At 45.3% G+C, this 17,818-nt stretch overlaps 1 protein-coding gene and 1 long non-coding RNA gene across 23 annotated transcripts in view; one reads left to right on the top strand and one right to left on the bottom strand.

Annotated features, from left to right (window-relative positions):
• The window catches only part of Thrb (thyroid hormone receptor beta), a 349,278-nt gene that overhangs the window by 165,302 nt on the left and 166,158 nt on the right, over nucleotides 1-17,818 (top strand). The gene's annotated exons all lie outside the window — the stretch shown is intronic.
• LOC134482082 (uncharacterized) lies at nucleotides 215-12,709 on the bottom strand. The gene is made up of 3 exons (XR_010058094.1): nucleotides 11,969-12,709; nucleotides 6,781-10,466; nucleotides 215-6,189 (listed from the first exon to the last, which is right to left on the bottom strand). It is a non-coding gene; the product is annotated as an uncharacterized LOC134482082 (long non-coding RNA).

Genomic DNA, 17,818 nt, shown 5'->3' with positions numbered 1-17,818 from the left:
CTGTAACATGTTGAGAAACATGAAGAAGGAAGCTTCTTCCAGGTGCCCGTGTGGTGTACGCAAATGAACCCCTGCTTGGAACGGAGGGTGTTCTTTTCCTGGGTCTCTTTCCTATGGGGTGAACTGGTGAGGCAGACTCAGTCAGGAGACAAGGATTTGAGCTCTCTGATCTGTGGCCTTTCTTGAGTTTCTGTAATGCTTGTACGGTCCCTCTTCTTTTTTTTTTAAATATTTATTTATTTACTATGTATACATCATACAGCTTTCTGTCTGCATGTGTGCCTGCAGGCCAGAAGATGACCCCAGATCTCATTATAGATGGTTGTGAGCCACCATGTGGTTGCTGGGAATTGAACTCAGGACCTCTGGAAGAGCAGTCAGTGCTCCCAACCGCTGAGCCAACTCTCCATCCCCCACTGTCCCTCTTCTTGTACCATCCCTCTTCTGGTGGGCTTGTCTTCAAGGAGACTGTCACCTAAGTCCATGACTTGCTTCAAGTCATGTGCCTGAGGAAGGGTCTCACAACAGAGACCTGAGCAGAAACCTTCATTCACACCAGAAAGGGAGTTAGGGTACGGACAATGACTGAGTGCATGGAGGCACCCTGCTCTTAGCTGTTTGAACACACAACAGTTTAGTATATATAACACTCTTTCCAACAACCATGCCAGGGTGTTTGTGACGATCAGCAATGACCAATTTTCTTACGTCAGACTGAGTGAGTGTATATAATCTGTTATCTCAGTGTTACCTGACTAAAGGGGGTTCTGCTTTCTGCTCACCCAGATCCTGGGTAATCTGCACTTTTGTTTGGTTTGGCACTGAATTAATTTCTATCAACATTAGGCTGGCCTTGACCTTTCCTTGTTTGGTATTGGATAAAACATTCTCTTTCACACTTGATGTTCGTTGCTCAGTGGAACATTGTTGGAATGTAAGATCCCATCCTTTTTCATGGCTGAGTAGTACTTCTTACGTGGATATACCACAGTCTTGTTTACTCATGGCCTTGCTGAACAATAGAAAATTGTGCTGCTCATAGTTGGAGCTGTGAAGGCTCCTGTGTGTCACTTGACTATGTACCTGCAAGTAGGCTTGCCGTGTCACAAGTAGGTACATGCTTAACTACACTAAAATATTTGTATTGATAAGGCTGTCCTTGGGTAATGTCATGCATGTACATTGTCCCTTCTGATTACCCTCACCACCATCTGTTACCTGCCACCCATCCTGGTCAGCCTTCTTCTTCTCTTTTCTGCTTTTTGTTTCTTTGGTGACCTGCTGGTTTTCAATCAAGGCTTTCTGTGGCCACAGGTTTGGAAACATCCACTGGAGGCTGTGGGCTCACCATTGTCCATATCTAAGGAACCCCTCTCCTAGAATCCACCAGTAACCAACCCTTCCTCAGGGAAGGCTACGACCCCATGAGTCTATAATTCGGCCCTTTGCAGCCTCAGTTCAGTCAACCTGAGCTTCAGGGAGACCACATTTTCAATGACTGTATTATGCCCTGGAGACAACATTTTTGCATCCCCTTCCCTTTCTTTCTACTTCTGCGATATTCTGTGGGCCGTAAAAGGGGTGGTACAAGTGTTCTACTTAGGGCAAAGTATTTAAGTGTCACTAATTTTCAGCCTTGAGTCTGCGTTTGCTGCTGTTCATCTCTGAGGCTGAATGTAGCATTTGTCTCTGGGCACATATAGGAGTATTTGCAAGGCAATATGATGCTATGTCCATTAGGCAACCGATGGTAATAGGTTCTTTCCCTCCTAGGCTCCATGATTTCCCCAGCAATGGTTCTTTGATAATGCTTACAGTACCAGAAATGTATTCTCTCCTATAGAGTAGACCTTAGCTCCAGTCCAACAATAGTTGGTTACCCCATATCTCCCATGCTCCCATTGAACCTATGTGCACACCTTATCTGGCAAGTTGGCATTGCAGGTCTTAGTTTACAGCTGGCTCATTGATGCCGTTTTTCCCCCAGCAGCCTGTATAGCACCTTCCAGCACTATGAACGGTAGCCAGCAGGGAAAAATCTTTGGCTCAGTTCCAGACTGATTTCTTTATATCTTGCAACCAAGGTATGGGTATCTTCAGTAACAGAGTCTTACCATCTGGTTCTTGAGGGCAACTGAGAAGAATGGCAAGAAACTGTAGCCATGTGCCACTATCTCCCCTCTGTTACAGCGCACCCTCCCACCAGTGACCCATTTCTAGCTTCTTGTCCTCCATAAGCACTCCCAAGTTAAACACGCCGTTCTAACGTTTCAATGCCAGGATTCGCGCATGAGAAAGAACATTTGGCATTTGCCTTTCTAGATCCCTGTCACCTCACTCAGTAATAATTCTTTCCAGCTCTCGCCATTGGCCTGAAAGTTTCCTTCCTTCCTTGTTTCTTTCTTTCTTTTCATAGATCTGAAATTTCACTTCTAGCAAAATTTGAAGATATACCACATTTTTATTATCTGTCCATGTATTTGATAGACATAGGGGCTGAATCCTTTTCCTAGCTGGTGTGAATCAAGCAGCAATAATCGTGGATGAGAGAGTATGTCAGTAGTAGGGTACATCGTCCTTTGGGTATGTGTTTAAGGGTGGGATACATGAACGGGTCTTATGCTGTATCTGTTTTCTACCATCTTGAGAAACCCCACCAACAATGAATAAAGCTCCTCCCTCCTCACAACCTCACCTGGATTGGCTGCCATTTGATTTTTTTTTTTTTAATAATAGCCATTCTAACTGGGGTGAGACGGTATCTCAAAATAGTTTTAATTTGCATTTCTATTAATGATGTTAAATGCTTTTCAAAGTGTTCATTAGCCATTCATAGTTCTTACTTTGAGAACTCTACTCAGTTCCAACACCTTTTTTTCTTTTTTTTGAGTTGTAGATATTCTTGATGTTTTGGGTTGTTTTTTATTTTGTTTTTTGGTTCTTTGTGTATTCTAGATATTAATCTGTCCGATGTATAACTGATCAATCCTGATGAATTCTGTGGGCTGCCTCTTCACCTAGTTGATAGTTTCCTTTCTAAACGAAGTAGTTTTGCCGAGCTCCACTTCCACCAGTAAGGTGTGGGGGTTCTGTGTCTTTCCCGCTCCTCTACACCATGAGGTATTACCAGTCTCCATAACTCACCTTTGCAGTGGGTGGATAGTGGTAGCCCATTGTGACTCTAAAGCACATTTTCACCTAAAACAAGTGAGTCACACCTACAGTTCACAAAGCACCTTTTAAATGGTTGGCTCGTGCTACTGCCACATACGCAGTGGTTTCTTAGCCTTTCGAGACATCGTCTCTGTGTAACAGAGGTGTCTAGTGCCAATCATTTTAGCTTTACCAAATGTGAACCCGTCAGCCTAGGGGTTCGTCATCTCAGATTATGGTCCTGATAACACGTGCGGGGAAGAGCTCCCATTTCTCCCACAGGAGTCCACAGCCATGGTATGTACAGACACACGAATCTATGCCTGCAGCACTGTCCCCTGAACCCTGGCTGAGCACCTTCTGAGTCCCAGAGAGTAGAGTGTGCAGTGCACTGAGACAGAACTCAGCTTATAGCTCTGAGAAAGGCAGGGAGCCGCCACAGCAGGATCACCAGGATAGCAAGTGCTTAGAGAAATGCATATGTTGGAAGCCTTTGAAGCTAATTGCAGAAGCTCCTGGAGTGGGCGAGGAGGTCTTTGCCATTTTTAGTTGTTTTTTATTTATTATTTTATAATGTTATAACTGGCTATAATGTGTCTGATCAAATCTACTCTCCATTCCCTTCCCTTCGATTCCTCCTGTATCCCACCACATTTCCCTCCCAGTGTCTTCCGTCGTTTGCTAACCCACTAAGACCATTCCAGTGTATCCATTTGCATGGGTGGAAGACAGTCTAGTAGAACATGGGTTCTCTCTGGGGCCCCAACCGTGAAGATATCTGATTCTCTATCATCACTCTGAAGCCTTCAATTGTCACCAGCTTCTCTGTCACACGGGGGAAGAGCTTCATGAACCTTCTCTGTTCTCGCTGATATTTTTGTCTGACTTGATCTGCGCACAGCTGCAGCCATATCTGTTCGTGTGCACAAAGCAGCACTGGAATTTCTGACATATCCTGTTTTTCTGTAGATATCCACCAGCTCTGGATCACAGTCTTTCTGCACCATCTTCTGCAGTGATCTCCGAGTCTTAGAGATAGAAAGGAAAATAAATGTCCTACTAAGAGCTGAGCTCTCCACAGCCTCTTATTCTTTGCACGTTAACCAGTTATGGATCTATGTGCTAACTGCATGTTAACCAGTTATGGGTCCATGTACTAATTGCAAAATGAAGCTTTTCTGATGAGGGCTAAGAGATACACTGATCTATGCATATGAAGATGCAGTGCATTAGTATGCCGGTTTACCAGAATAATAGTATTAGGTTTCTCCTCTTTCACCAGAATAATAGTATCAGGTTTCCCTTTCCAGACAGGCATGGTGGGCTGGCCCAGTTAATGGTGCCAGGCATGCAAGAGTTCTGCCTTGTAGATCACATTTTACATATAGTCAGAAACGCACAGTTGGTTCTTCTAATAACGTGTGTGCCGTTATCGCACTAGTGGCATATCTCTCCAGGTTGGCCATCGCTGCAGCCTGCCTGAGTCCACAGCTGGCTAAGAATGTCAACCACTTTCCTAAGATCAACAACTGATTAAAACGACTTCATGAAATTAAAAAAAAAGAGCGAATGATACCACCATTCAGGTGAAGAGGCAGCCTACAGAATAGGGGTTGTGGGGAGACCCTGTACCAGTTATACATCTGTCAGAGGGTTAATGTCTAGACTATACAAAGAACTCAAAAACCTAAACACCAAGAAAAACAAACCAATTTAAGAATAGAGTATGCAGCTAACCAGAGAGTTCTTGGTAGAAGAGATACAAATGGCCAAGAACCATTTTTTAAACGCTTAGCTGTCAATGAAATGCAAGTTGAAACTTTAATTTGAAATTTTATTTTACACCAGTTAGAATAGATAAAAGCAAGGAATCAAATGACAAAACAAACAAACAAAACAAAACAAAAAGCCACTGCTGTGCACGTAGGGAAGGGGACCACACTGATGCGCTATAGTGCTATAGATGAGAGTTATAAACTGATACAGCTATTGGGAAAATCTGGATGCAGGTTCCTTGCTAGAAATAGATCTACTGTATGATCCAGCAAGGAGATCTTTCTAGATCTAGTTTTACAAGTGGAAGGGGAAGGCTATCAGAGGAGTCTTCCCAACCGAGTCTCCACAGGGCTTTTCCAGGTAGACTAGGGCAGCTAGAGCCTGGAGTCCTGTGGAGAGCACAGGCAAATGATACAGAGATGTTCACATGTGCAGGACTGGTCATGCGGGTGGGGCTGCTCAACCCAGAGAATCCCTGTGTAGTGTTTATCTACAGGCAGAAGGATCTAGAATGCTCCTAACTGCTGTTAACCACATAATTTTAACTTCTTTGAGGTTAACTTGCACGATGTACAGTTTCTTCCAAACATCTTTTCTGGAAGTTGAGCACACTTTCTATTAAACAGTAACCAGTGTGTGCTGTCCTGTCTTTGGTAATGTAAGAATCACAATTTCTTAGCCAGGTTATCTTTTAAACCATAGGCTTTCCAGACCTACCAACCCAGTCTGTGCAAACAGCCCTGAGCAGGGCTGCCCATGCACAGCCCTCCTATGGAATTCAGTTTCACGCATGGCATTAGCATCTTTCTAACTGGAGGTCTAAGCTACATACATTCTAATAAAGAATATACTCATTTAAATCAAGCCAGGCCAACTAGTGTCTGCAACCTTTCCTCTCAAGCACAGCCATGGGATAGCAGACTCCCATTTTATTCAACACTCACATGGCAGGAGTCTCTATTTGCAGCTGTGGCGTTGCTGTGTGTGGCACTGTCACAAGGCAACTCATTAAGTTCCCATGATGCTCCTAGAAGTGGGCAGTATATTCCTGCTCTATGTATGGGTAGGGAAACCGAGACGAGGAGATTAAGCAACTGCTCAAGCCACAGGTTTGACTCCATGCACTCACGCTTCTTGCACGGTTCTGTCCACGCCGGCTCAACTTGTAAAACTCAAAGAAGCAAAGTTCACCCAGCGCCTTCTTGTTGTGCAACTGCTGGGCGCATGAATCATCAACACCTCTGCCCCAGGAGCTTTAGCCTGGGCAGAAGGAGAGAGTAGTGGTTGTAACGCAACATTAACACGAGCCTGGAAGCAAGAGCCCTGCCTGTGCCAGTAGGACGAGGGTAGGAGAGGCACGGTCAGCCTTTCCAAACCGAGGGAGTGAGCAGGAACAAGGCTGTTGACTTGTGATCAAGCAAAGTACGTTTTAGAGTGATCCTGGTGCCTGGTGGCAGAAGAATGGCACCGTGAAGAACTACAGGGGCCCTGATCAGATGGGGACAGAGTTGTTTGGAGGCTGAAAAGTAAGATACTCCCTTGACCTAATGGGAAGAAACTGAGCTTAAGGACACCTGGCCTGGACATCAGTATCACAGTCTTCCACAAACAAAGGAGGACGGGGTGGAGGGGACATTAACAAAGCTGGTTCACTGGAAACCTAACATTTCCAAAAGCTTGAGAGGAAAATACAGAGTGAACCGTGTATAGCATGTGAGTGGGGGATGGGGGGTGAGAGAGAAAAAATGGAGGAGGAAGGAATGAGGAGGAGCAGAAGGAGGGGGGGAATGAAGGGGTGGAGAGAGGAAAACAGGGATGGGAAAGAGGAGAGAGAGTGAAGCATGCTAGTACCTTTGGAGGATCCAAGGGCATTGTGTCATAGGGACGATGCCTTTGTCATCCTGGCTCCGTGCACCCTCTGCTCAGCCTGTCTCAGTCAGCTCCAGTTTGGGTCACTCGCCAGCAGCCATGGTCATGGCTCTGCTACAGCTGGGGAGATCTCCACCAGAGACAACGGATCAGGATGATGGGAGACGTCCTTGCTGGGCACTGCCTTGGCCTGCAGGCAGCTCCCAGATCTGCCACAACAGCAGAAACTTATTAGCTCAAGACAGAAGTAAAGCAAATTAAAGCCACGGCCAGGCTCGCTGCAAGGAACAGGGCCACTTCCAAAGCACTGCTTTTTCCCAGAATAAAATAATAATTAAAAAGTCAAACACCTGACATTTACATCGACAGTTATCAAGCCTGTATCTTGATGACCTTTAACCCAAGGACTTTCCCAGACATGAGGAACCTGAAGACTCGTTTCAAGCCAAATTATTATTTCCCTCGTGGCTGGCTAAAAGCAGCATAATTAGCGGAGAGAACCATTTCACTCAGCAATTATGATTATAACCATGCTGGGCCAGGAGGACAGTGAGCGTTCTAATGGTGCCGTGGCTGTGGATAAGGTAGCGCGTCAGGTGTTCGCTGCCCAGGAGCCTCCCGATGCTGGGAGTCTCATTTCAACAAGGGGTTGGGTTACAACACGCTTTGCTGGCTGCTTACTGCAATACTGGCCTCCGGCAGCAGGCCAGAAGGCTGAGAGGGAGCCCCTGGCCCTCCTGGAGAGGAGCATGGGGTTGTGAGCTAGCTGTCTGGGAGGAGCATCTTGTGGACAGTCCTACCGGTCATGACAGCAGTCCAGTGTTGACAAGCCAGGGTAACTGAAATGCCCTGCAAGAAGGTTTAACTGGGAAGGCTCGGCCACACAAATACAGGACGTGACTGGCCTCCCAGCAGCTCACTGGCCTGGAAAGCCTCTATCCTGTCTAAGCTGGAGGCTGGACTGGGTGTGGAGATGTCTGGAAGTCGTCTGAGCCCAGAGAACAGCAAGGTAAGCGTCAACCTGGCCCTGTAATGCTCTTGGTGCTCTTACAGTTAACGAGTAGGTCAAGTATTATGTGCTCACATGAAGGGGCATGGACATGAGTAGCTAGCCTCTCGACTTTCTGGCGTGCCCTCCTTGATGAGGGTATGGGTCCCCAAATGTACTGTCAATTATCCCTCTGCATCTTGAAGTTAAAAAGACAATATACATGTATGTATGTATGTATGTATGTATGTATGTATGTATGTATGTACACACATATGTATATACATATATATCAGACTTCAAACCTTTCTATTGACAGGTTAAAAGAGTCAGTGGTGGTAAATTGATATAGTGTATAATGATGTGTTCTCTAAACTTCAAAAAGTTTTTGGAGAAGCATAAAAGGAAAATAAAGTATGTTCCTACTCTGAAGTAAGATGCTGAATTGGGTTAAGGATAGAAAACTGTGATGGTTCTTGGTAGTGTATTTTCAGTGGTTGCCAGATCTACGGCAAAGACTGGAATATTCCCTAGAGGCTGGAGTTCGGGTGATAGTGAAAGGTTGCTGGAGTGAAGGAGTTTCACCTGAGCCAGAGAGGCTTGGGGAGCGAGTGCGCCTGTTTTTCAGGTGTGGGCCACACCTGAATTCCCAAGGTAAAAGGTTTGCTCTTCTTTGGAGAAGATATAGGAGATCAGACCCTTCAGGTTTAGAAATGAAAACCTACTTTCCGGAAAATGCATTTCCCACAGATGCAAACTTGGCCTGCGGAAACAGGGATTTTATGCACCCTGTGGAGTCCATGCTGGGAACAGGTGTGGTGGGAACATCAGAGGCTTGGCAGAATTCTCCAGGAGTTTGCCCGGAGTTTCGGTGGAACTGGGTTTTTCCCAGCATGGTCCTCTTGACCATCGTACATTGAACTACTGTGTAAAGGACATTCCTAGAGCTTCACTGTCACTAAAGCCTGCGTTGGATTGCACTGGGGCTGTCTTTAGGGTTCTGGTACACAGCCTTACATCTTGCTAAACCTCCCTCTCCTCAGCCATTCACTGACAAGGAGGGAAGAGGGATCTGTCTACCTTTGGGAGAATTAGTGTCAAAGGGCCATAATGCTCAGCTCAGAGCTAGAGCAGCAATGTGTCTGGGTAATTTTTAAAGCTGAAAGAAAGAAAAGAACAAGAAAAGGCCTGCATTTTGCTCCAACATATGTTCTTCACGATCCTGGTCCCTTTCTCTGGTAAGAGCACTGTGGACAGAGTTCTGGCTTTGTGTGGGCACTCACAACACACATTTAGCCCTCAATACCCACAAGATTGGCGCTTAGAGCGAACGGAAAGGTGATATTATGGTATCTTAAAGGCTTTAAAATAAAGAAAAGTTGTTCTCACCAGGGCATGAGTGACGCTGTAGAAAATAAAGTGTACTTAAAATAATTCAGTGTTTCCGGTAAGAAAAAAAAAAATCCACCCTCAGTTCCTTCTGAACAGAAGAGGAAATGTACTTGAATTTCCAGACAGTTCTTGGTAATGGGTCAAAAAAGTAACTGTGTGTCAAGTGAAAGGCATACTGCTCAGTAGTACCAGAGTATTCGCTAGAAGCTAAACACCCTCTCTAAAATGTTGGAGACAAACGTGGCTTCCAAAGGCTTTGGTAAGGACTCTTAGGAGGTCCAAGTGAGAGAAAATCTGGAGAGCAGAGCGTTTAGTGGGCAGCAAGGTATTCTTAGGTATGACCTGCACCGAAACAGCAACTAATTCTCCCTCCAAACCACAGGTATGCATCCTTCCGCTCTACCCAAGATCCTTTCCTGGGTCCTTTTGCATGAGAAGGGGGCTTCTCACCTTGACCCTGGGCTCCAACTGCATATGTAGCAGTGAATAGCCTTGTTGGGGCACCAGTGGAAGGGGAAACCCTTGGTCCTGCCAAGGTTGGACCCACAGTGTAGGGGATCGTTGGGAGGTTGTAAAGGGGGGTGGATGGGGAGGGGAACAGCCATATAGAAGGGGAGGGGGAAGGATTAGGAGGCTTATGGACAGGAAACCGGGAAAGGGAATAAGGTTTGAAATGTAAATAAGAAATACCCAATTTAATAAAAATGGGGGGGGGGAGAAATAGGCAAGGATTTCTCAAATCTCTTAGAGGAAAAGCTTAGAGGCTGTGTGTGCTTCATGGTATCCTTCATGACAGGGGTGAGACCTAGCTAAGCCCAGAACATGAATAGGACTTGTTTTCCCATCTCAGTGGACAGAAAGAAGTATTGTCATCCCTAATCCTGGACATCATACTTTCTTCTTCCTCTTTCCTTAGCCTGCCCAAATCCAAACTCACAGCAAATGCATACGCTGCTACCAAAACACATCTTCTGTCTGCTCACGGCTGTGGGTACACACCGCTCTCCTCCCACTCAGATATTCCAGTGGTTTATGAACCGGTTTCTCTCTTCTCACTGTTGGCCCAGCTTCCCATCCATTTTCCACAAAGTAGCCAGAACAATGACATCACCACCTCAGTTTAAACCTTTAAAGGTTTTCCACTGGGCTAACAACAAAGTCTTTGTCTCTGTCCATACTCATTGGTCCCTGCTTGAGGTAGCCCAACCTTGCACCTCTCCTCACCGTGATTCCTAAGGGCCAGCCACTCGGGCTCACTGTGAATCTTTTCGGGAGAGAGATGTCCAACCTAGAAAAAAAGCGAAAGATATGAGGTAAGGTCCCAGAAGGAAGACCATTCTCAACTTCAAAAGGAAACTTGTTTCACGGTGACTTCGCCCCACAAATGTGTGAGTATTTGTGGGGAGTACAGAAAGCACGAAGAGACTTCAGAGACCTGTAGATTCCTTGGGACCTCAAAGTTATTTCCCCACCAGCTTCACTAAATTCTCTCCCAGGATAGCGTAGTTGATGAAATCCCCCCACCAGGAAGGACAGTCAGCATTTACTGTGTGCTAGGTCCAGTGCTAGGTACAGAAGCAACAATGACTAAGTAAACAGATATAGAGAGAGCAAACCTTCTTAGCATTTTGCAAGCTTGGGGGGGCACCTAGACGATTACAGCAAAAGATAATTATAATTTGGAGTTTTACAAGGTGCCATGAGAACACATGGGTGGGGCTAGGAGGTCAAGGATGGCTTCCCAAGGGAAGTGCTATTTCAACTGAAGCCTGAAGTAGTGAGAAGTCGGGCAGAAGGCAGGGACAAGAAGCCAAGGGCTCCTGCCAGGAGAAAGAGCCCATGAGAAGGAGAATAGAGCTGTCCCTCAGCCTTCATGGGCATTAGTTCCAGGACACACACACACACACACACACACACACACACACACACGTGCACGGGACACAGACTGAATGCCATATGTGGGTGCCCAAGGTCCTTTCACGTATACACATATGTGTGCATATCATCTGCACTCATCCTCTAGAGGTAACAAGGACGTAACAGTTAATATCATGTAAATGGCTGTTCTGTGTGTTTTAAGTAAAAGTAACAAGAAAGGAAGCTCTGCCCATGCCCAGTGCAGAAACAGTTCCTTTTCAAATACTTCCCATCTGTGATGGGCCAATCTACAGATGCGAATCGCTGGATTAGGGGGAACTGTGGCATCCTTACAAAACCCAGAGAAGTCCTGATAACTGCCACATGTAATGTGAAAAGTAGAAGAAAAGCAGGGGGGGGGAGAGAATGAATGGTGAGTGTTGGCCCTGAGTTCCAAATCCCACAGGCTGCCCTGAGCTCTTCCGACCTGTTAGCAGCAAACGCAGAGTAGGATTGAGGGATCTGATGTGTATTTGGGTGCCTGGGCCAGCTGAAGGCTGTTTATAGCCCAGTGATGTAATGTTGGGATGAACCGAGATAGACACAGAGAAGCCAGATGTTCTTTTGTAGAAGAATGGCTTTTAAAGGGGGAATCGGCAACACCTGGAAGCAGATGGACCGGTGCAGGTCTGAGGGAGAACAGAGCAACAAGGAGGACCCCATTGCTACCATGGACAGCCCTGCACAGGCACCATTTGTAAGTTCAAGGCCAAGGTGTCAAAGGAGGCAGGGGGCACAGTGAAGTCACGGCTGACAAGGGAGTGCTTCCTCTTCCTCAGAGAGCCAGCTCCCATGCGCCGTGGTCCCTGGAGAGCCTTTAGAGTCTAAATCTGTTTAAAGTTTAGACAGATTGAAGAGAATCCTTGAACATACCCTAGTCTTGCTCCAGCGCTTGCAGAAATGCCAAGCAGGATCTTCTGCCATTAAACGGTGATGTCAAAGAGAAATATCAAGCGTACAAGCAGTGTCTCAACAACTCTACCACTCTGTGGCATTGGTCTCCAGAACATTCTCCTCTTTGGACCTTATGATGCCAGCCCCTGGGGGGATGAATAAAGGTGTTCCCATCTCAGTTGGCCCCATATCCCTCCTCTGCTATACACAGGCCCTCATTTACACCTGTGATGAGTACATGTCTGGGCTGTGTGGTGTTTTATAAGCTTAATGGACATGTGAGTGTGGGAGAGACAGAGACACGGAGAAAGATGACAGCAGATATCTCCTGGAGACACCACCCAATTAACTTAATGTCTGTGACATCATCCTACTTTAGTGGAAAACTGCCTCCTGAATGAGTAGCCCTGTCTTGCTCGTTATTTAAGCTCTTGTTAGGCAGTGTGGCTCTATGAGAGAGTTCCTGGGGACTCTTCTCAACATCAGCACCACCAGCGCCATGGACATTGGTGGGTTACTCCATGCTCAACCTACTGGACGCCACCAGGCTGACAATCCAAAGTGCCCGCCAACATATAGTCCTGTGTCCACTAGGGAACAAAACTGCCAGGGCAGAGAGTCGCTGCACTTGACCAGTGGCTCTCAAACTTCAGAATCCAGTCCAGGAACACCAGCATCTCTAGAGTGCTTCTTAGCGCCTGAAGAGCTTAGGGGCCCAGTGGGTCCTACTGTGGGAGAAATTCTAGAATTCCAGCGGTGTGTTTAGTAAGCCCTCTGTCAGATTCCGGGCACACTAGTTTGAGAACCCTGGAACAGATGCATGGTCACTAAAGGTTTGTGAGAAACAGTTACATAAGCAAAGATTTTTAATAAAGGCTTCTTTCATTTTTTCCCCTTCCCCTTTAAAGGGGGAGACAAACCATTTGCCTCATTCATTTATTTTGTGAACTGAGGCTGGAGCCCAAGGCCTTGTGTGTGTGTTGCACCAAGTGTTCTACCACTGAGCTCCACCCTGAGCTCTTGTCTTGTTCTGAAGGATTTTGGAGTATTCATATGTGTGTGTGTGTGTGTGTGTGTGTGTGTGTGTGTCTGTGTGTGTGTGTGTGTGTATGCTTGTGCATTAGTGGTGTGTGTGTGCCCATGAATTTGCAACCCCGAGGACATCTTCAGCTTCATTCCTCAGCCACTGTCTACTCTTACTTTCCGTGGAAGACTGGGGCTCACAAAGGAGGCTACTCTGGCCAGCCGGCAAGCCTCTCTACCTCCCAGAGCTACGATGTGAAGCCTCTTACCACAATACCTAGGGATCCAACTCCCTCAAGCTTCTCGGCTTTGCAAGGTGAGCACTTCAGGACTCAGCCACCTCCCCAGCTTGCCCTTGGTTTCCTGAGACCAAGTCTCACTATGTAGCTCATGCTGCCCTGGAACTTGATGTGTAGCCCAGGCTATCCTTGAACAAATGATACTTTTCAACTTGTGGGATTGTAGGCATGAAGCCACGCCCTCTTATTTCTGGAGCTCGACAGTTATCAATGTGTTTCTGTTATAGAAAATCTTAAGAATGCATAGCCAATGTTTTTAATTCCTTGAGAAGTCTGGCGTGTTGAAGAAAGTATTTTTTACCTTCATTTGCAAAGATAAACAGTAACAGCATGCTTGGGAATCAGATTTTAAATAAACACATGGAGAAACATTCTTCAGTAGCATAAAATGTGCTGTCTGGCCTGCGGTGGGATATGCCCCTCTGTGGAGGTTAGCCAGCCACCGCTCTCTCCCTGACCCTGTAGCCTCCTGTCCTCTTCTCACCTGTGCCTGTCCTGTACTAGGGGCTGACTAGAGAGACCACGTTTTCAGGTTTATTTAAGCAGTGGCTTTATAATAAATCCCCCAAATTATAAAAGGTCAGATCAAAATTCTATTCTTCACATCTGTTTCCAAATTCTGTGCGTTGCTAAGAAATTCAGTAACATTACCATCCCCCATAGAATACAGGTTTCTGAACGGTAAATAGAGTCCAGAAGTCATTTTGTCAGGACAGAAATGGATGCTACACTGAAATACTTTTATTTGGAAGAATGATATCCCAAAAAAAAGAAGAGAAATTAGTATGTCTTCATTTGTGATGTTCATTATTAAAATTTCAAAATTCTCAAATGCACAAACTATACTGTCTGCTGCACGCTACTAAGACTGCCTTTATTAACTATGCTTTGTAGTGCAAGGTATGGAGGAGGCAGGAAAAGCAGCTCATGTTTCTAATTTGAGCTGGTACTTTCTTTGTGGTCTATGAGATGGACTCGGGGATTCCCAGATAATGGTGGCTTTTGCCATCGTTATTTTAGTGAACAGACCTTTTTTTAAAGAAGAAAGAAAAGGCTACATTTCATTCCACCACCTTGTTGGTGGTGGTGGTGGTGGTGGTGATGGTGGTGGTGGTGGTAATAGTGTTGCTGTTATTGTTGTTGTTATTGTTGTTGCTGGTGTTGTTGTTATTGTTGTTGCTGCTGCTGCTGTTGTTATTGTTGTTGCTGGTGGTGGTGGTGGTGGTGGTGCTGGTGCTGGTGGTGCTGGCGTCGTCATTGTTGTCATTGTTGCTGGTGTTGTTGTTATTGTTGTTGTTGCTGCTGCTGCTGGTGTTGTTGTTGTTGCTGGTGGTGGTGGTGATGGTATTGTTATTGTTGTTGTTGTTGTTGCTGGTGTTGTTGTTGGTGGTGGTGGTGTTGTTGCTGCTGGTGGTGGTGGTGGTGGTAGTGATGGTGTTGTTGTTGTTGTTATTGTTGTTGTTGCTGGTGTTGTTGTTGTTGGTGGTGGTGGTGTTGTTGCTGCTGGTGGTGGTGATGGTGTTGTTGTTTTTGTTATTGTTGTTGCTGCTGCTGTTGTTATTGTTGTTGTTGTTGCTGGTGGTGGTGGTGCTGGTGTCGTCGTTGTTGTTGTCATTGTTGTTGTTGCTGATGCTGGTGTTGTTGTTGTTGTTGCTGGTAGTGGTGGTGGTGATGGTATTGTTATTGTTGTTGTTGTTGTTGTTGCTGGTGTTGTTGGTGGTGGTGGTGGTGGTGGTGGTGTTGCTGCTGGTGGTGGTGATGGTGTTGTTGTTTTTGTTATTGTTGTTGTTGCTGGTGTTGTTGTTGCTGCTGATGGTGGTGGTGGTGCTGCTGCTGCTGCTGCTGCTGCTAGTGCTGTAGTTGTGTGTTGTTTTGAGACAGGTTCCCTAAACTTCTGATCATTTTGCTTCTGCCTCATGAGTGCTGGGGTGACAGGCCTGTGCCGCCACTCTCGGTTTACATGGTACTGGGGAGTCCGACCAAGGCCTCTTACACGATAGACGATAGATGAACACCTACACGAGCAGCCAGGAGCCGCATCCCAGCCTTCTGCCATGTTTTTTGACGGTTGTTTCAGTTGTGTGCATGAGCACGTGAATTAATGTAAGAGAGCCGTCGTGAGTTTTAAAAGGTTGGAGCAGCCAAGTGGGTCGGGTAGAGGAGAGGGTCTATGGCAGAGACTGTAGGCACAGCCAGGGCTCTCGGATGAAGTCAGACCTGGTCAGAGAGAGGAAGCAGCAGGAGAGGGCTCTGCCCATGTGGAGGAAGAAAGCAAGAGCAGAGGTTCTGTTTGAGCCCTGATACCTGGAATGTGGAACCTAAGTACCAAAAAGGAAGGGGGAAAAAAAGAGAGAAAGAGGGTGGGGAATAGTGTTTCCTCCACCCTCAGGAGGGAAGATTCTAGAACCTTGGGTTGCTAGAGGAGTAATAACAAAAGGAAGCCATGAATCTTTACGTAGATCCAAAATAGCTTCCTGTCTCAGACATGCACAGTCTACCCCAAATAACTACATAGAGAAAATATATGTTCAGTTAAAATGCAACAAATGCGAGTTACTGGGGCATATAGAGCAGTAGGAAGGACATGAACGAGGCTTTTAAAATGTGTTTTGGTAAAAGTGGCATGGATACAAGAGGAGAAAATTAGAATTTCTAGTCAGTCACTCACTCTTTGTGAAGGCCCTATTCCAGGCGCTTCAGATGTCTTTCTCCACTAGAGTTCCATTCTCCCCAGAGTATGTTTGTTGCTCAGCTATGTGCTTAGGTCTGGATTGCAGAAGAGAGGGATGTTCTTATGTCCGCCAAGAACTTCATATCCCAGAACTTCGAACAAAGCTTTACTGAGACTTCAGACCCCTATGATACCCAAGTTCTTCTGCTGAGGCTCCCAGTTCTGTCAGATTCTCATGTTTCAGAGATGTTGTGTTTGTGTTGTAGCAAACCTTTTACATTTGTTTGTTTATGTGTGTATTGTGTGTGTTTGTTTGTGTGTGTATGTGTGTGTGTGTTGTGGTATGTGTGTGTTGTGTGTGATGTATATGTGAGTATATGGTGTGTGTATGTATGTACATGTGTGTGTATAATGTATGGTGCTGTGTGTCTGTGTATATATATTATATGTGTGTGATGTGTATGTGAATGTATGGTGTGTGTGTGTATGTGTGTGATCTGTGTGTGTGTTCTGTGTATGTGTATGTATAAGTGTATGGTCTGTGTGTGTGTGTCTAGTGTATGTGTATATGTATGTATATGTGTGTGTGGTCTCTGTGTGTGTATTGTATGTATATATGTCTCTGTGTATTGTGTGTATATGGTGTGCGTGTGTGTCTAGTATGTGTGTATATGTATGTGTATAGTGTGTGTGGTCTATGTGTGTATATTGTATGTATATGATATATGTCGTGTATATTGTGTGTATATGGTGTTTGTGTAGTATGTATATGTATATGTATGTGTATAGTATGTGTATATATGTCTGTGTGTATTGTGTGTATATGGTGTGTGTGTGTATCTGTGTATGGTATGTGTAGTGGGTGTGTGATCTATGTGTGTGTGTGTGTGTATGTGTGGTCTGTGTGTGTGTATGTGTGGTCTGTGTGTGTGTGTATGTGTGGTCTGTGTGTGTGTGTATGTGTGTGTCTAGTGTATATGTACACCTACACATGCTTGACAGCATCAAGCTGAGTCATCTCACAGGCCTGTCATTGCTCTCATGACACCCAGCTTCCCAGAGTATTTTTATGTAATTCTACTTAGTCTCCCTGCCCTCTCTCTAACCCCACGGCTATACCATTAAGATCCTGCCTCCAGGTTATCATAGTTCACAGTTGTAGGAAGGGGCTTCTGGGACCACAGGGCTATCTCAGTGCTTGTCACTGTATATTCACAGCCCTGAGTGCATGGGCTGACTCATCTGAAAGCCCCAAGACTGCATTTCACACTTAGGTCTCCCATATTCATTCAAGTGATAGTTTTGGAAATTTCTAGAATGCTTGCCAAATATTTTCCAAATTTTTCCAAATTTTTAAAATTTCCAAAAAAAAATTCTAGAACTGATCTACAATTTAGAAATAAATTGCTACAGAGAAATGCTACTACTTGTATTTGGAAATCAACCAAGTACCTTTTGATAGGAGACTGCTAACTGAATTATATATGTGGGGGCTGCTGGAGGTCATTTAAACTGGTGCTTGTAAAGGTATTGTAACATAGAGAAATGGCAAGGTTATACTGTGATGTAGAAAGGAGAAAAATGAGTTTGTGATACAGTTTTCATGTTATGTCTATAAGAAATTTGTTTAAGACTTAGTAAAATGAGCTGAGAACTGCAGTTTCTCTTCAAGAATGTAAAAAAGCATTCAGGACTCAGTGTCGATGGCTCACAAGGAATGAAGCTAGATTGTGCCAGTCAGACTCAAATTACCGTCTAATAATTAAACAGTATTGATAGGTATCCATTTTGAAAATATTTGTAAAATGCTTATTGGAAACCACATTCTTTAATTTG

Source organism: Rattus norvegicus, chromosome 15 (assembly GCF_036323735.1).
Source record: "Rattus norvegicus strain BN/NHsdMcwi chromosome 15, GRCr8, whole genome shotgun sequence".
NCBI lineage: Eukaryota > Metazoa > Chordata > Mammalia > Rodentia > Muridae > Rattus > Rattus norvegicus.
This window is presented reverse-complemented; position numbering and strand designations above follow the sequence as displayed.